This window comes from Gopherus evgoodei, unplaced genomic scaffold (assembly GCF_007399415.2).
Source record: "Gopherus evgoodei ecotype Sinaloan lineage unplaced genomic scaffold, rGopEvg1_v1.p scaffold_283_arrow_ctg1, whole genome shotgun sequence".
Classification (NCBI taxonomy): Eukaryota; Metazoa; Chordata; order Testudines; family Testudinidae; genus Gopherus; species Gopherus evgoodei.
In genome coordinates this window covers 17,063-34,767 of record NW_022059946.1, presented here as the reverse complement: position 1 = coordinate 34,767, position 17,705 = coordinate 17,063, and the positions used below count along the sequence as shown (strand labels likewise).

The following is a 17,705-nucleotide window of genomic DNA, read 5'->3' as shown; positions in this document are numbered from 1 at the left end:
GGTCTCCCGAGACTTTGGCCATGGGGTGGTAAATTTGCACTGTAGATATCTCAGCTCAAGCTCAATATTGGGCTCCGGGAGCCCTCAAGGTTGGGAGGGAGTTTAGCAAGCAAAAAAGGTAAAATGGCAGTGGAGTAATACCCTGGACTCAATGGCATTTCTCCATTGGTTTGTCTGCTTTGGGGCAGGGACAATAACACGTCCTGCTGCATTCGTTATTTCAAAGGGTGGTTTAGGATTTTCATTCTCACAGACGGTGCATGAAGCAGGGCTCAACCCTCCGTGCAAACTAAATGAGCTGCTCACAGATTCTGGCAGCCACAATGAGCAATTGGTGTGAGAGCCCAGACCTGCCCCTGTCCCAGAGGGAGAAGGGTCATCTGTGAGAGGCTGGACCACTGACCTATCAGCTCTTAACTCCCAAACTTTCAGTAATTCTGTTATCGGTGCCTGTGAGTGTAATTTAAACCTGCCATACTGGGCTGGACCAAAGGCCCATCTAGCTCTGTGTTTTGTTCATTGACAGTAGCCAATACCAGGTGCCCCAAGAGTTAATCAACAAGGCACTACTGGGAGTTGAACCCAGGATCTCCTGTTTACAAGACAGGGGCTTTAACCAGCTAAGCCATGGTGCTTTCCTGTGGTTAAAACACAGTGTCTGCCCACCCCTGACTCCCTGCCACCCTCACTGGGGCCTGACAAGCTTTGCTTGTGTTTGGATTCTGCAAAGCAGAGAAGCAGGTGAACTTTTCCTTGCAAGCTCTGTGTGTGTGTGTGTGTGTGTGTGTGTGTGTGTGTGTGAGAGAGAGAGAGATTCTTTGCCCAGGTCTGCACTACAAAGTTATTTCAGCATCATTATATTGCTCAGGTGTGTGAAAAACACACAACGCTCCCTCGGTCAGCAGCTTTTGGCTGGTGCACACACTGCAATACCACGTCTGGTGACAAAACTGCCCTGTTTAGGTGACAAAATAAAACCACCTAGACGAGAGGCCTAGAGCTTTGTGCAGCAAACTTAAAGTGACAAACTGTCAGTGTAAATGCTGCTGGTCATTATATCACCATAACTGGCCTCCACCAGTATCCCATAATGCCCGCCATGAACTCACCTGCCCTGCATTCCTGCTACAGAGGCTGGGCCCCTCCCCTTTCATAGTTCCAGAAAGTTCTGACAGCTGAGCTGCTATCTGCACTGGGATTAGGTTGATATACTGCATTGCCAGCCTAAGTAACGTAATTACACCAACCTAATTTTGTAGTGTAGACTTGTCCAAAGAATCACACACACCCCTTGGGAGCAAAACTTCACCTGCTCCTCTGCTTTACAGAAGCCAAACACGAGCAACGTTTGTCAGGGCCCAGTGGGGATTGGCAGACAGTCAGGTGTGGGCAGACACAACACTTTAAGTAACAGCAGGTACCATGGCTTAGGTGGTTAAAGCACCTGTTTTGTAAACAGGAGATCCTGGATTCAACTCCCAGTGGTGGCTTTTGGGGCACCTGGCATTGGCTACTGTCAGAAGACAAGATTCAGAACTAGATGAACCTATGGTTTAAATTACACTCACAGGCATTGATAATAGAGTTACTGAAAGTTTGGGTGTTAAGAGCTGATAGGCCAGTGATCCACTCCCCTCAGTGCAGTTTTACTATTTCCTCTTGCTAAACTCCCTCCCAACCTCTATAAAATTACAGTGGAGACATATGGGCTCGAGCCCAACCTCTGAGGCCTCACGAAGGGTGAGGATTTTTTAACCCAGGCTTCAGTGTGAACATAAATATCTGCAGCACAGTTTTTAGCCCCTCAGCTTTATGTCTATGAGCCCAAGTCAGATGACCCAGGCCAGCCCTGCTGCCATCTTTATCCCAGGAGAGATGGATTCTAAGGGTACATCTCCATTGCAATGGAAGCGCAGGTGTGGCGCGCTGTGCTCAAAGCAGCACCCTGGAAGCCCCATATTCACCACTCTCATATAATGATCATATGGTTTGTACAAGTCTGCCTTGTGAGGATGGACACTGCTTGATTCACCTCCTAGCAAAGGAGCTTCCTAACAAGCTGGAAGAAACTATGAAAGAAGGGTAGAGACACCATGACTTGGCCTCTCTCCCCCATAACTCAACAGCTGGAAACACACCTGGAGGACAAAGACTGAGCTGAACTGATTCAGAAATCAGAAGAGAATACTAATAATATGTAACCCTTCTGCCCCTCTGAGTTGGCAGCAACAAGGGCCGGGTTCAGTATCCAGGGGTTCCGTTTCAGTAACACAATGCATAACCGGCTCGAGCCCCCACCCAGTGACCTGGGACACTCACATACCACACCCCCCTGGGCGCCTCTAGGAGGCAAACTTCCCCTCTCGCAAGCACGGAGTCTGAGTGTAGCAAAATCTTTTTAATAAAGGAAGGAATTAATGCGGCATCCCATTGGAGAAACACCACAAACAGGGCTATAACACAAACCATAAACAAAAACCCACCTCCAAGTACGTTTGCCACTATCCTTTTTCCCCTTAGGGTTTTAAGTCCAATCACCCCAAAGTCCAACAACCCAAAAGTCTCTGGTCAATGCCACCCCAGAGTTCGAGAGTTTATCTGTAGAGGTCCCTCCCCCCCAGCCTGGGTAGAAAGGGGCACCTTACGTGGTCCTGGGCCAACTGCCCTGCCTCTCCGTGGGTTCCGCTTCCGCCTTCTCCACGAACTGCTCCGCTTTACCAGCCGCTCCACGCTGCTCCTCCAGCCATCCTCAGAAACTGCTCTGCTCCACCAGCTGCTCCGGTCCATGAGCTGCTCCAGTTCTCTCTGCAAACTGCTCGGCTCCGCTCGCTCTGTGGGCCGCTCCACCCATCCCACAGCTTCTCCGCTCTGTCAGCCACTCTGCTGCCACCAGCCGTCCCCACAACTGCTCTACTCCACCAGCTGCTCTGTTCCACAGCATATCTTCAGGCTCCCCCCACTAGTTAGCACCATACTCAGTGCTCTCAGCTCCGTTATTTCAGCTCTTAGTGGGGGAGCCCCAGTGCGAGTGCACCATTAGCCCAAAGTGATTTCAGCTCAGTAACCTGTATTTAAATTCTTAAGGGGAAAAAAAAATCAACTCTGACATTCCACAATGGAGGGAGGAGGAGGTGCAACTGGTGCTTCTGGCTCCACAAGGCAACTGCACCACCAAGCACAAATACCTGCCCCCAACCTCTCTCAATTCTCTGAGTTTTGGAACCCATGTCCCATGTCTAGCCAGTACCGTCCAACTGAGGGTGAGCAATTTGTCACCAAGCAGTCCCACAGCTTGGGAGTCTGGTATAGGGTAGGCGTGCCTATGCAAATACACTCTCTGAAATTCTTTCCACCAGATGTCAGTGTAGAGCTTATCCTGACTCTGCTTACAAATACATTCAAACCAAATTCCCCAACCAGACTAGTATTGGTTTTTCAGCAGGATTCCTGGGCCCAGCCTTGTTGGGATTACGAGGACTCTGCCACACATGAGAGTAGAAAGAGCGTCCTTGGGGTCAGGCAGGCCTCTGGTAAGGGGGTGGGGACTCAGATCCTTTCTCTGGCCAATTGCACCAGGGTCATGTATAAACCAGGGAAGTTCCCCACAATAGCAGGACCTGAACCCCCTGTACACTGTCCTCATTGCTTCTCTGTCTGTCTTCCCCTCATCTCTGCTGCTCTCCCTCTGAGCTTTCTCAGCACCTGGCCCCACAGCACTGCCTGCCAGCCAGAGACTGCATATTCCAGGCCTGCTCCTGTGGATGTGGCCTCTCTCCTGATTCCTGAGGAAAGGAACCTTTCCAGGAAATGGCCATGGATTCTGGGAATCTGCATGTGGCTGGTGGACAGCACCAGGAATCATTTGGCTCTTGGCCTACAAGGCAACTTAGAAGCTGAGCACCCAGACAAGGGCTTGAACCCTGGATCTTCAGATTAAGAGCCTGATGCTCTACCAACTGAGCTAGTTGAGACCATCTTCACCATTTACCACAAGAGCGAGTAGGTAGGCAAAAGAGAGGCAAAAAAAGTCCCAGGAACCCTTCATGTGGCCTAATGGATAAGGTATCTGAGTGTGGATCAAAAGATTGAGGGTGTGCATCCCTTGGTGGTTGTGTTTCTGCAGTTTTACCTTTGTGCTGAAAGTTCTGCTCCCTTCAGGGCTGGAACCTCTTCTTGGCTGCTCAGGCCAATGCTCTGGCTTCAGCTAGAGCCCTGGGAAGGAGTTGGGGGGTGGGTGTCACAAAGGCTGGGGCATGAGCCGCAGGTGCTTCCAGTCTAGCCTTTGCCATTCCTGACTTGCCAAAGAAAGTGAGTGACTGCCCGGGCTGGCGTGTGCGCCTGTCCCTGTGCTGGAGAGTATTTGCTACATAGCGTCTTCGGAGCCTGGGTGTTTCTCTGCTTCTCGTCAGCTTGAGAAAAGCCTCTTGGGGTAAAATCTCCTGCCCCACTGCAAAAGTGAGCACCTTGAGTGGGACCAGTCAGAGGCCCCACCATGGGGGCTGGCCCTGCTTTCCTACCAACTTATGATGTTATCCACAGAGCATCAGCAGCTGCCCCACATGCTGGTGACCTTCAATGGGTGTTTGGCATGGCAGGGAGCAGCCTGGCTGAGTATTTTTGTGCCTGTCTGAAGGCCACACATAGGCATGGTCCTGCCCTCCTCTAGCCCTGACCTCAGTTGCTCTGTGGCTTTTAAGCCTTCCCTTGGAGCTGTCAGCACCAGCTGCTTCTGCTCTAGATGCCCAGAGGAGGAGAGGTGTGTGGGGTCACTTTTACAGATACCCCTTCCCTGGTACTGCCATTGCTCAGCTGTACAGAGGAGCTTCCATCCCCAATCCCTGCCTGTCACTGCCCAGCAGCCCTCTGGCACCATTCCTGAGGCCTACCCTGCCTCACTTTCTTCCTACCATGTTGGGAAAGACAGTTCTCATTATCAAAGGTTAGGTGGGCCAACTAGGGGCAGAAGCCTGTTCTATGTTTTCCTACTACAGAGCCCAAGCTCAGGAACTCACCTTGGGTGCAGGCACTGCTGTGCTCCCAGAAAACATTCCCTGTACGAAGAGGGATAACAAGGCCTGCCAAAGCCAGGGATTGAACCAGGGACCTTCGGTCTAACGCTCTCCTAACTGAGCTACTTTAGCACCTGCATGAGAGTATTTTGGCCAGTTGCTTCTCTGTCTGGGATGTTTTTGTCAGCAGTTGCACACAAAAAGGACAGGAAAACAAACGGCTGCTCCACACCCCCACTGGAGGAACCCGGCACCATTAGCTGTGGTGAGTAAGAAGTGTCTGTTGGCTGACAGGGCCTGTCCCTCAGGAGCTGGAACAGCAGCTGCTGCCTCCCCCACGGCTCCAGGCTGTGGGAAATGCTCATTGCCTGGCTGCACAGGTGGATGCTGCTCCGTGCTCTGGAGAGCGTCTGTATTGCTCTGTCAACCCCCCGTCTTCACTGAGCCAGTCTGGTAAGGTCCCAAGTGCCCCCTCCGGCCTGGCAGCTGAGAGTCTGTGCAGACATCAACCCCCTGCCAGCCCCACAGCCAGCAGCAGCGCCAGCCCCCCCCAGCACCACAGGGGCACTCAATGCACTTCCTGTGGGGAAATGGCTCCTTGGCGTCCAGCTGCTAGAGTGAGAGCCAGGAGAGAGCAGTGTCTGGCTCACCGTGGGGGAGAGAAGAGACCTGATGAGTGTGGATCTCCCTCAGCCTCCCCCGCAATGCTGGTCAGTTGTATTGTCACTGTCATAGTCACTGCTTCCCTTCAGGGCCGGCCCTAGAGGGGTCTGGGGTCTGGGACAAATCCCCCCCTTTCCTCCTCAGGCCCTGCCCCCACTCCACCCCTTCTCCCAAGTCCCCACCCTGTCCCGTCCCATCTCTTCTCTTTCTGCACCTTCCTGCCCCATTCCTCTCCCACCCCCACCTCTTCCCGTCCCTGCTCCTTCCCCTCCCCACCCAGTGCCTACTGCACCCCACTGAACAGCTGATCACTGGCAAGTGGGAGGCACTGAAAGGGAAGAGGAGGAGCTTGTCAGCAAGGCCTGTAGTGTGTGTGGGGGAGGGGGGAGGCTGGCTGCCAGTAGGTGCTGAGCACCTATTTTTTCCTCTGTTGTTTCTGCAGCCCCACAGCTCCCATGGAGTCGCTGACTTGGCTCCTTTCGCACTCTAGAGAGAGGAGCAGAACCAGGGCTATGGCTGATCTATGGGGCATCAGGTGAGTGCCAGAGGCTTCAGGTGCTGAGAGTTTGCCTGACCCCTCAGGGACACAGTGTGAGGTGGTGCCCCAGGGATCTCTATGAAAGGAGCAGAACAGGATTTACTTGGGGTGGGGAGAGAATTGAGAGTATCTCAGGGGGTTGTACAGAGATGTTGCCCGGGTGAGAGACTGGCTAAAACACAGGCCTCACTGTGAGCAGGATTCAAACTGGCGCAGGGAAACCCTATTGGATTTCAACTCCCACATCTTAACCACTTGGCCATCACAGCTGTGAATACAAAAATGCCCCAATGCCAGAGAAACTGGTAAAAAATCACAATGACCAGGTGTGAAGCCATCTGAACCACAGAATTCCCACCACAAACCTGGCTCCCAAAGCACAGGGGGGATTTGGGGTTTGTTCTCTTTGCTTAGCCATGTGCAGTAGCACAGAGAGCGCGTTTAAAAGTCTCCCCTCCCACAGAGCGGGAATGGGAAATGATTCTCAACTTGAAGCCTGATGTAGGGTGACCAGACGTCCCGATTTTATCGGGACTGTCCTGATATTTGCTTGTTTGTCCCGCATCCCAACCGATGTTTGGTCGGGACCCTGGACAAACAAATAACTTTGTCCTCTGCTCCAGCACACAGGCATAGTCTGGAGGGATACTTGCCCCCTCCAACTCCACCCCCTCATTCCCCCATTGGATCCCTCCCCAAATCCTGGCCCTGGCCCTGCCCCTGCCCCCAGGCCCACTCCCTCACTGCCCCATTGGATCCCTCCCCAAATCCTTGCCCTGGCCCTGCCTCTTTCTCAAGCACACAGCATTCTTCCTCCCTCCTAGGTTTGCACACGGGCCATGGCCATGGCCGGGAGCGCAGTGCGGAAGCTGCTCCAGCCCTGCAGCCTGCGGGGCAGCGCAATGGGGCTGGGGGCAGTGCGGAGCAGGCAGGGCCCAGGTGGGTGGAGGGCAGAGACATACATGGGGTGGTCACGCTCCTGCCGGGAGCTGCCTGGTTCACCCCTTGCCCGGGAGCTGCAGGAGGGGCCCGGATCATGGCTCGGCTGCAGAGCTCGGAGCCCAGGCTGGGCCCAGGAGTGAGGGGATGGGGGAGCTGGGGGTGTAGCGGGGGTTGAAGCTGAGAGTTGGTTGGAGATGGGGCTGTGCCACTGCCGCTTGGCGGCGGGGGGGCCCTCCAGCTTTTTTTTTTTGCTCCGCCCCCTGCGTCCCGATATTTCATCTTTGACATCTGGTCACCCTAGCCTGATATGAAGGAGGATGTCTGGACCAAGGGGCCAGGGACTGGCCTTTGCTAGAGAAACCACTGTCAAGTTTTAGCCAATTAGGACAAGTCAGCAAATAAGAACAACCTCAGGTATCAGTAACTGCTACAGGTTGCAAATTCCTACATGCAGCAGTTTCTGGCACTACACCTGCGCAGCTCTGCTCCCCGGCTCTTCTCGGGCTCCTGCTCTCTCCTTAGCTCTGCCCCACTCTCGCCCAGGCAGTTCCAGCTCACATGGAGGATGGGATCCCCTGGCCTGGTGACTCCCTCATTACACTGCCTGGCCTGTCAGTGCGGCTAACTTGGAGCTTTGGCCTCTCCCCATTGTCCCTGGGGACTGTCAGTCTCAGGGTCCTGATTTCCCATTGATCCTTCCCCTTCTATTGGTGCTGGGAACTAGCCAACCAACCCCCCTCCACACACACACTAAGTTTTAGTAAAGGGCCAAGAGCCCCCTTACACAAGCCAGCCCCATGAGGGTCACCGATGTGCAGAGAAGGCAGCACAAGCTGGTCCCATGGTGTAATGGGCAGCACTCAGGACTCTGAATCCTGTAATCTGAGTTCAAATCTCAGTGGGACCTTGTGTTGGCTTGTGGTCATAGGCGGCAGGTTATATACATTTGTGGTGCTCGGGCTCCAGGAATATTCAGGGCTGGGGGCCCTGCTCCAGCAATATTTGGAGCTGGGTCTCTTCCCTTGGCCCTGGCCCCTCCCCCTGCATGTCCCCCCCGCTGCGCTGCGTCCCTGCCTGACAAAAAGCAGCGTGCGCCTGTCCCCTGCCTGCCCCTGCTGCTGGAGTAGAGGGATTCTGGGCAGAACTGCTGTCTGCTGCCCCAGGGTCCTAGTGCCGCTCCCCACTATGGCAAGGCAGGCTGCCCTGAGCCCCAACCCTCATTCCTCTGCACCCTGATCCTCTGCCCCAGTCCTGAGCCCCCTCCTGCATCATGAATCCCTCATCCTCAGCCCTGCACTCCCTCCTATCCCCAAACTCCTTCCCAGAGGGTGCACCCCCTACTCCTTCCCACCATCAAACTCCCTCCCAGAGCCTGCACTTCTTCCTACAACCCCAACCCCTGCCCCAGCCTGGAGTCTGCACCCAGCACCCAAACTCTATCCCAAAGCCTGCACCCTGCACCCCTCCTGCACCCTAATCCCCAGCCCAGGATCTGCACCCCAGACCTCCCCCCCAAGCCCCCTCCCAGAGCCTTAGGCAGGTGGGGGTGGAGTTTGGGGGGCAGAGTTGGGGGGCGGGTTCTGGGCTCCAACAAAATTTCTACAAACTTGCCACCCATGCTTGTGGTAAAGCCCCAGAGCTCAACTTCCCTGTCTCCAGCTGTGTAAGAGTGAATCTTTCCCCTCCTGCTGGGTGACTCACACCTCCTAGAGCCAGGTCTTTGGCTGGGATGGCCACAATGGGTTAGGGCTCTAGAACTTGCTACCCTGATAGTTGGGATTCTTGCTGCTGCACCTGATGTTCACAAGCTTGGCCCTTGTGCTTCCTACCACACTTTTCCTCTGGCCCACATGGCGCTTGAAGAAAGGAGTGCCAGGGCTGGGATTAATAGTCAGGGCTTGGCAGGAGGGAGGAAGAGTCCCAGGCTGGAGCCCCACACACCTTCCCTCCTCCGGGCACCTAGAGCAGAGGCAGCCCAGCTCTGTCCGCTGGATACCTCAGCAGAGTAGGTGAGTTCATGTAAATACAGTCTGGTCCCAAAGCCTCCTCCCAACCCTGGTCATCAGTAGCTGCCAGGGGAGAGCTCATTCACACCTCGCTTACAAATCATCATTTGAAATTCTAAGGTTGGCCAACACTGCCGAAGCCAATGCACCGACATTGTCAGCAAACACAACAGCTGGGTGAGGAAACCCGGCTTTGTCCAGACTTTCCAAACCTATTTTACTTTCTCAGGTACAAGTAGTTTTCATACGTTGTATCTGCTTTTAAAGTGTGTGTTAACGTTTCAATTTCCATTCAAATTTGCAACCAATGACAACATTGGCAGCGCTGCATGTAACTACCTGACCACTGAGGGAGGGGGTGTTGGGGAAATTCGGGGAAGGGGGTGCACAGCCCCCTGACTGGGGGGCGTATAGGGAATGCCCAGTTTCACTGAATTGAGTCTCCTACTGCAGCACCTCAGTAGGTTACATCAGAGAGGAGCTGCAGTGTCTAGGCAGTGGGATGCCTGTGCCTTTAAGAGCCCAGCCCTGGGAAGCCCATGCTGAGAGGTGCTGCCTGTGAGAGGGGAAATAAAAAAGCCCTCTGCTCCCCCCACACTTGTTTGCAAACACTGGAGTCTCAGCCCACCAGGATAACTGTTACCCCTCGGCCCCTGCCAGTGCCGGGGTTTAGCCCTCTGGCAGCGCCTCCCTCTGGGCTTAACTCCGGCTCCTTCCCCCCTCCCTGACTTTGCCCTTCAGTCCCTCTCCTAACTCTGCCTCCAGCTGCATGACCCCCCGAACAGTCAATTTCCACCCCCTGCTCAGACCCTGGCCACCCCCTCCTCTGATTTGCCCCCCTTTGCCTCTTTTTAATCCCTGTAAAAAGTAAGTGGTGCTGGGTCCCATTCTCTGGAGGGAGGGCTGGGCACCCAGCCCCTGCCTGCCCAATGCTCAAAGTGCTCCATGATCTTGTGGATATTTGCCGAGTGCTGCAGGGTCACCTGAAGTGGGAGAGAGACACTGTTAGGAGGTGATGCAGCCTCATCTCCCTGGACTGTAAACTGACAAACCTGTAAGTCTCTGGAATAGAAAGGCTTGAGAGAATTAACATGGTACACTTTAGGCTTTAGTGAGGAATTGGGAAATGCTATGAGGTAGTTTACAGTTCCCAGGCGCTCTTGGACCGTGAATGGCCCTTCCCATGATACTTCCATCTTATGGGCCTGTTGCGCCTTCAAGACCATAACCTGGTCTCCTACCTTGAAGGAACGTTCTCCGGCATGTCTGTCATACCAGGCCTTTTGCTCTTCCTGAGCATTCTTTAGGTTTTCTCTAGCAAGGGCTAAAGAGTGTCGGAGGGTGCTTTGTAGGTTGCTTACAAAGTCCAGAATGTTAGTTCCTGGAGAAGGCCTAAACCCCTCCCATTGCTGCTTCACCAACTGTAATGGCCCCTTAACCTCGTGACCATACACAAGTTCAAATGGTGAAAACCCTAAACTGGGATGTGGTACAGCCCTGTAGGCAAACAGCAACTGCTGCAACACTAGGTCCCAATTATTGGAAAATTCGTTGATGAATTTTCGTATCATGGCCCCCAAAGTTCCATTGAACCTTTCCACCAGGCCATTGGTTTGATAGTGGTACGGGGTGGCAACCAAGTGATTCACCCCATGAGTTTCCCACAGTTTTTCCATGGTCCCTGCCAGGAAATTAGACCCTGAATCTGTAAGGATGTCGGAGGGCCAACCTACCCTGGCAAAGATGTCTGTTAGGGCCAGGCACACAGTGTTAGGCCTGGTGTTGCCTAGAGCTACTGCTTCCGGCCATCGGGTAGCAAAGTCCACTAAAGTCAGTACGTACTACTTTCCTCTGGGCGTCTTTTTTGGGAAAGGGCCCAGAATATCCACAGCTACTCGCTGAAATGGGACCTCAATTATGGGGAGTGGCTGGAGAGGGGCCTTGACCTGGTCTTGAGGCTTTCCCACTTTTTGGCATACCTCACAAGACCGGACATACTTGGCAATGTCCTTGCCCATCCCCTCCCAGTGGAAGGACTTCCCCAACCGGTCCTTGGTTCTGTTCACCCCAGCATGGCCACTGGGATGATCATGGGCTAAGCTTAAGAGCTTCCCCCGATACTTAGTTGGAACCACCAACTGTTTTTGCGGCTGCCATTCTTCCCGGTGTCCACCAGAAAGAATCTCCTTGTATAAAAGTCCTTGGTCTATAACAAACCGGGATCGATTAGAAGAGCTGAGAGGCGGTGGGGTGCTCCGTGCCACCGCCCACGCTTTCTGAAGGCTGTCATCTGCTTCCTGCTCAGTCTGGAACTGTTCCCTTGAGGCTGGGGTCACCAGTTCTTCCTCAGACTGTGGACTTGGGCTTGGTCCCTCTGGAAGCGATGTAGGTGATGGGGTTGTTTCCGTTGCTGGTGAACCGCTCTCCGCTGGTGCACCTGAGGGTATTTCAGGCTCTGGCTGAGCCTTTTGGGTATGGCTGTCTGTTGCTTCGGCCAGTTGTGGCTCGCTGGCGCCCACTGGCGTTGAGTTTGAAGATGGGGTTGCAATCGCTGGTGCTGGTTGCTGTTCCAGTTCCGGGCCTGGGACTGGAGATGCTGTGGCTGTTTCAGTGGTAGGCATGGAATCCGGGTCCACTACCTCTGTCTGGGTCTCTGGTAACACAGATGGGGCGTCTGTGGACGGTTCAGGAACAGGAATGGGTCTGGAAGCTTGCCTGGTTTGGCTACATGTAACCATTCCCACTCTCTTGGCCCGCCTCACCTGGTTGGCCAAGTCTTCCCCCAGTAGCATGGGGATAGGATAATTGTCATAGACTGCAAAAGTCCACATTCCTGACCAGCCTTTGTACTGGACAGGCAGTTGAGCTGTAGGCAAGTCTACAGCTTGTGACATGAAGGGGTAAATTGTAACTTTGGCCTTTGGGTTGATGAATTTGGGGTCTACGAAGGATTGATGGATAGCTGACACTTGTGCCCCCGTGTCTCTCCACGCAGTAACCTTCTTTCCGCCCACTCTCAAATTTTCCCTTCGCTCCAAGGGTATTTGAGAGGCATACGGGCCTGGGGATCTTTGGGGTGATGGTGGTGCAATGAATTGCACTCGCATGGTGTTCTTGGGACAGTTGGCCTTGATATGTCCCAGTGCATTACATTTAAAGCATCTTCCATCTGATGGGTCACTGGGCCGAGGTGAGTTACTGGAGACTGGTGAAGTGGAAGGGTAGGGTGTCTGTGGCTTTACTTGGGTGGTATGTGGGGTCTTTGGCTGTCCTTGGTTGTAGGGTTTATGGTCTGTGTGCCCCCTGGGGTAATCGTTCCCCTTGACAGTAGCTTTCTTGCTTTCTGCCAGTTCCATCCATTTGGCTCCAATCTCCCCCGCCTCAGCGAGATCTTTGGGTTTTCCATCTTGTATGTACCGTGTGATGTCTTCAGGAACACCATCCAAGAACTGCTCCATGTGTATGAGGAGGTGCAGTTCTTCCAAGGTTTGAACGTTGTTTCCTGTTATCCAGGCCTCATAGTTTTTTGCAATGTAGTAGGCGTGTTTGGGAAATGACACCTCTGGTTTCCACTTTTGGGTTCTGAAGTGCCGATGGGCATGATCTGGGGTTATCCCCATTCTGTATCTGGCCTTGGTTTGAAAAAGTTTATAGTCATTCATTTGCTGCTTAGGCATTTCGGCTGCCACCTCTGCTAAAGGTCCACTGAGTTGTGGCCTTAATTCTACCATGTACTGGTCTTCGGGGATGCTGTACCCAAGACAGGCTCTTTCAAAATTTTCCAAGAAGGCCTCGGTGTCATCACCTGCCTTGTAGGTGGGAAATTTCCTGTGCTGTGGAGCAATAATTGGCGCCGGGTTGTTAGGGTTGGCTGGCACATGCAGCCCAGCTTTGGCCAACTCCAGTTCATGTTTTCTCTGTTTTTCCTTCTCTTCATTCTCTTTTTGGTGTTTTTCCATTTCTTTTTGGTGTTTTTCCATGTCTCGGCGGTGGGCCAGCTCTTCTTCTGCTTGTTTCCTTCGGTAGGCCACCTCTTCTTCTTCTAGTTTTCTTTTGTGTGCTGCCTCTTTGATTTGTTCTTCTCTTTCTTTCATCTGCATTTCTTTTTGTTTTATTTCCAGTTGTCGCCTGTGTTCAGCTTCTTTGAATTGTCCTTCGGCCTCAATTTTTGCCTTAGAAGTCATGGTTCCTGTTTTCTTGTGTTGGGGTGCCCTCCGGTGTTTCTCTTCTGAACTGCAGGCTCTGTTGCCTCCTGAAGTCTGCCTAGCAACAGTGCCTTTAGCTAATCTTCAATGTTAAGTAAACCTGAAAAACCACTTTATTTGCATATATATAGTGCTGGTAATGACTCTCAATGGGAGTGCTATTGTGTGACAAAAGACTCTTAATAGCACCTTAATGATTTCTTGCTTAAGATGCAAGCTACAAACTGCCAGAGAGAGCAGAAAAAAAATTCTCTCTGGTTCCCTTTTAAAACCAACTGTTTCTCTCTGCTAAAAAGCCCTTAGCAGAGAAAAGAAAAATATAATATTCCTACTGGCTTCTGGATTCTGTCTATATCCCAACCGCTGCTACACCATGTCATAACCTTAGTCCCAGATTTGGACCTTAGCGTCCAAAATATGGGGGTTAGCATGAAAACCTCCAAGCTTAGCTACCAGCTTGGACCTGGTACTTGCTGCCACCACCCAAAAAATTAGAGTGTTTTGGGGCACTCTGGTCCCCCTGAAAAACCTTCCCTGGGGACCCCAAGACCCAAATCCCTTGAGTCTCACAACAAAGGGAAATAATCCTTTTTCCCTTCCCTCCTCCAGGTGCTCCTGGAGAGATACACAGACACAAGCTCTGTGAAACTACACAGAGTGACTCCCCCTCTCTGTTCCCAGTCCTGGAAACAAAAGTACTTTCCTCTTCACCCAGAGGGAATGCAAAATCAGGCTAGCAAATCCAACACACACAGATCTCCCCCCCCGATTTCTTCCTCCCACCAATTTCCTGGTGAGTACAGACTCAATTTCCCTGAAATTTCCCAGTAAAGAAAACTTCAACAGGTCTTAAAAGAAAGCTTTATATAAAAAGAAAGAAAAATACATACAAATGGTCTCTCTGTATTAAGGTTGTTGCAGGGGGTGCAACAGTTGGGGTTCGTTTGCCCGGTGTGCTTATCCCCAATGACCACACCGGAGTGGAGAAGCAAGTATCTTTATTTGAGTCAAATAAGGTGCAAGGAGATGTAAAATCTCAGATCATGCACACATTACTATTCATTGCCATGTCTTATATACCTTACTTGTTTACAAAGATGTTCACAGGTGCTACAATTCATCATTTACAATTCATTAACTACCGGATCTTTTAATTAACTATATCCTTAACCCATACTACTAACCCTCCCCCCTTTGATCGATTACATCTTGTACCATAAACAAAAGAACACAAGAAAATGATAAATGATTACATGTACTCATGCTAACTTTAAAGGAACATATTATTTAGCTCGAAAGGCAGTCGTAGGCCTGAGAATGTAAACTTCTGACCCCACGCCATATTGCCAGTTACTTGGAGCCCTGCACCCCCCAACAATCCCCCCTTTGAGAATACTCAAAGGTTTTTCGTTGAGTTTTCTCATATTCATTACTTAGAATAAGGTCAATGGGCAAGCCACCTGATATTGGCAGCAAGACTGCCCTAAGGGGGTACATTTCTGTTGGCTGATGGAGGGCAGAAAGACAGCTTTTACAACAAGGCACTCCTAACTGCAGACCACAGCAGAAGAGCAAACCAATCGCTATCACTACTAGCAGGGAGGTAAAAATGCTTTTAAGCCACCCAAACCAATTACCAAAACCCCAACAACCCCACCAATTATTGTCACTATTTTGCGTTATGTTAGTGACAATGTCACGCAACTTAGCCAGTCTATTTTCAATGCTTTGGCTGTGATTAGAAAGGTTAAAGCAACAGAGACCCTTAAATTTCTTACAGCCATGATTATGCTTTAAGAGGAGGTAATTTACTGCAGCTCGATTTTTGGAGTATCCCTTTTTAGACCCCTGTGAGTTCCGAGGCCAAATCAGAGATTAAAGTGGAAGTTAGATTAATGGATTTGGCGAGGGCATAGGCCACTTTAGCAAGCTGGAGGATATCCGAGACATTCTGGACAATTTTTGAGGTGAAGTGTGTTCCCTGGTCAGATTCCATCCATCGAGGCAGGCCAAATCTAGGAAAAATTTCTTTAACAAGGTTAAGAGCCACAGTCTTAGCAGTGTTCCTCGGTTAATACTGTGATCCTTCTTTTGATGAGCCTGTAGTGCATTACTGCTACCTTTAAGGGGAGTTGTACGGCCTCCAAAAGCTGAAGAATTTGTAACCCATGCTTGACCAGGGAGCCTTGAGCCATCAATAATCCCCTTTGTTTCCATAAACCTGCGTGGGCATGTAGTACACCAAAAGCATATTTAGAGTCTGTGAAGATATTAACCCTTTTCCCTTTTGACAATTTAAGCGCACGAGTTAAAGCCACTATTTCGGCTAGCTGGGCTGAAGTCCCGGGGGGCAGGCTTTTTGCCTCCACAGTTTTATGGAGAGACACCACGGCATAGCCCGCCCTTTTAAGTCAATTTACAACAGTGCTACTGCCATCCGTGTACCACTCATAGTTTGCGTTAGCAAGAGGTTGCTCTTTTAAATCCTGACGGCTGGAATACTGGGCATCTATAACTTCCAAGCAGTCATGCTCTTGGCCCTCTGTTTCTGGCAGCAAGGTGGCTGGGTTAAGGGAGGGGCAAGCCTGCAAGGTAACTTAGGGGTTCTCTAAGAGCTTAGCCTGATACCGGGCTACCCGAGCTTGGGTGAGCCAGAGACCCCGCCTTTGTGTCCAGTAAGGCTTGGTCCATATGTGGAGTGTATACTTGAACAGCCCTCCCCCAAAGTCAGTTTTTCTGCTTCCTCTAACACCAGAGCTGTAGCTGCAACTGTCCGTAGGCATGCCGGCCACCCCTTAGCAACCTGATCCAATTGTTTGGAGAAATAAGCCACTGGGTATTTCCAAGAGCCCAATAACTGTGTAAGTAGTCCCAGGGCCACCCCTTTTCTTTCATGTACATAAAATTGAAAGGGCTTAGAAAGATCGGGCAGACCCAGGCCTGGGGCTTCCATCAATTTTCTTTTTATTAAGGTAAAGGCATTATTTGCCTTTGTTGTCCAGTAAAACGGTTTCTGATCGGTCCCTTTAACACATTCATACAGTGGCTTAGCTAGTAGTCCAAACTCTGGAATTCATATGCGGCAAAATCCTGCCATTCCCAGGAGTACTCTGAGCTGCTTGCGATTTCGGGGAGTAGAAACTCGACAAATAGGTTTAAGCCTCCCCCTTGAAAGCTGGCGTTCCCCCTGTCTGATCTGGAAGCCTAGGTAACGTACTTCGGGGAGGGCAATTTGGGCTTTATTTCTTGACATGCGATACCGCCGCAGCCCGAGAAAGTTTAAAAGACTTACGGTTGCCTGGAGACATACTTCTAGTCCCACTGCTGCGATTAATAAATCATCAACGTACTGTAGGAGAAGGACTTCGTTCTCATTTTCCCATCCTTCCAAGTCCCAGGATAAAGCTTGACAGAAAAGAGTGGGGGAGTTTTTAAATCCTTGTGCCAGCACCATCCAACACAGTTGCCTTTTATTCCTGTTTGCGTCTTCCCATTCAAAGGAGAAAATTTCCTGGGACCCTGTGTCCACCAGAATTGTGAAAAAGGCATCCTTTAAATCAAGAACTGAGAAACATGAATACTGTCCCCCCACAGAGGCTAGCAGCGTATATGGGTTGGGCACGAGGGAGTATAGAGTCTTAACCCTCTCGTTGACTGCTCTTAAGTCCTGCACCAATCGATAACTGCCGTCCGGTTTCTGGACTGGTGAGATAGGGGTATTCCAAGCTGAGTGACACTCCTGTAATACCCCACATGGCAGGAATTTATCTATAATTTTCTGTAATTCCTTCCTGGTCTCCTTCTAAGTATCAAGACTTTGCTCATATCTTCATTCTGCTTCTGCCCATGCCTTAGCTGAAACCTGGTTTCGCTCCACTTCAGAGAGGAGTGTTCACAGAAGTACCTGGCAGTTATCCCAGTCAGGTTTATGACTAATCAGACAGCCTTTAAAAACTGAATCGGGAGGGGTTGGTAGAAAATTCCCCTGCCTGCGCTTTGAAAGCCGCTAGATCCACAGAATTAAAAGGAACATGAGAGTTCACCTGCATAGTGGTTAACTCCTGAGTAGCCGTAGCATTGCGAGCGATTCGGGTTTCAGTAATTAAAGGGTACAAACCTGTGGCGGGCTCAATTGGCGGGGCTGAGGGGACTTTGTCACCATACAATGGGGGTGCTGTGGCCGAATGTGACCCCGCTCCTGCTATTACAGTAAATAATGAGTTTTAAACATTTTCATAACTCTTCCCTAAAAGCCTGTTGGAATCAAATTACACTGCTTCAAAATATCTGTTCTGTTCCATAATGACATAAATATCTGACCATACATAGGCTCATTCCATTT

At 51.2% G+C, this 17,705-nt stretch overlaps 3 non-coding genes across 3 annotated transcripts; 2 read left to right on the top strand and 1 right to left on the bottom strand.

Moving 5' to 3' along the window:
• Positions 1-561: 561 nt before the first annotated feature.
• On the bottom strand, positions 562-635 carry TRNAT-UGU. The gene has a single exon. It is a non-coding gene; the product is annotated as a tRNA-Thr (tRNA).
• Positions 636-1,416: 781 nt separating this feature from the next.
• Positions 1,417-1,490, top strand: TRNAT-UGU. The gene has a single exon. It is a non-coding gene; the product is annotated as a tRNA-Thr (tRNA).
• A 6,497-nt stretch (positions 1,491-7,987) lies between these two features.
• TRNAQ-CUG lies at positions 7,988-8,059 on the top strand. Its single transcript has one exon. It is a non-coding gene; the product is annotated as a tRNA-Gln (tRNA).
• Positions 8,060-17,705: the final 9,646 nt, after the last annotated feature.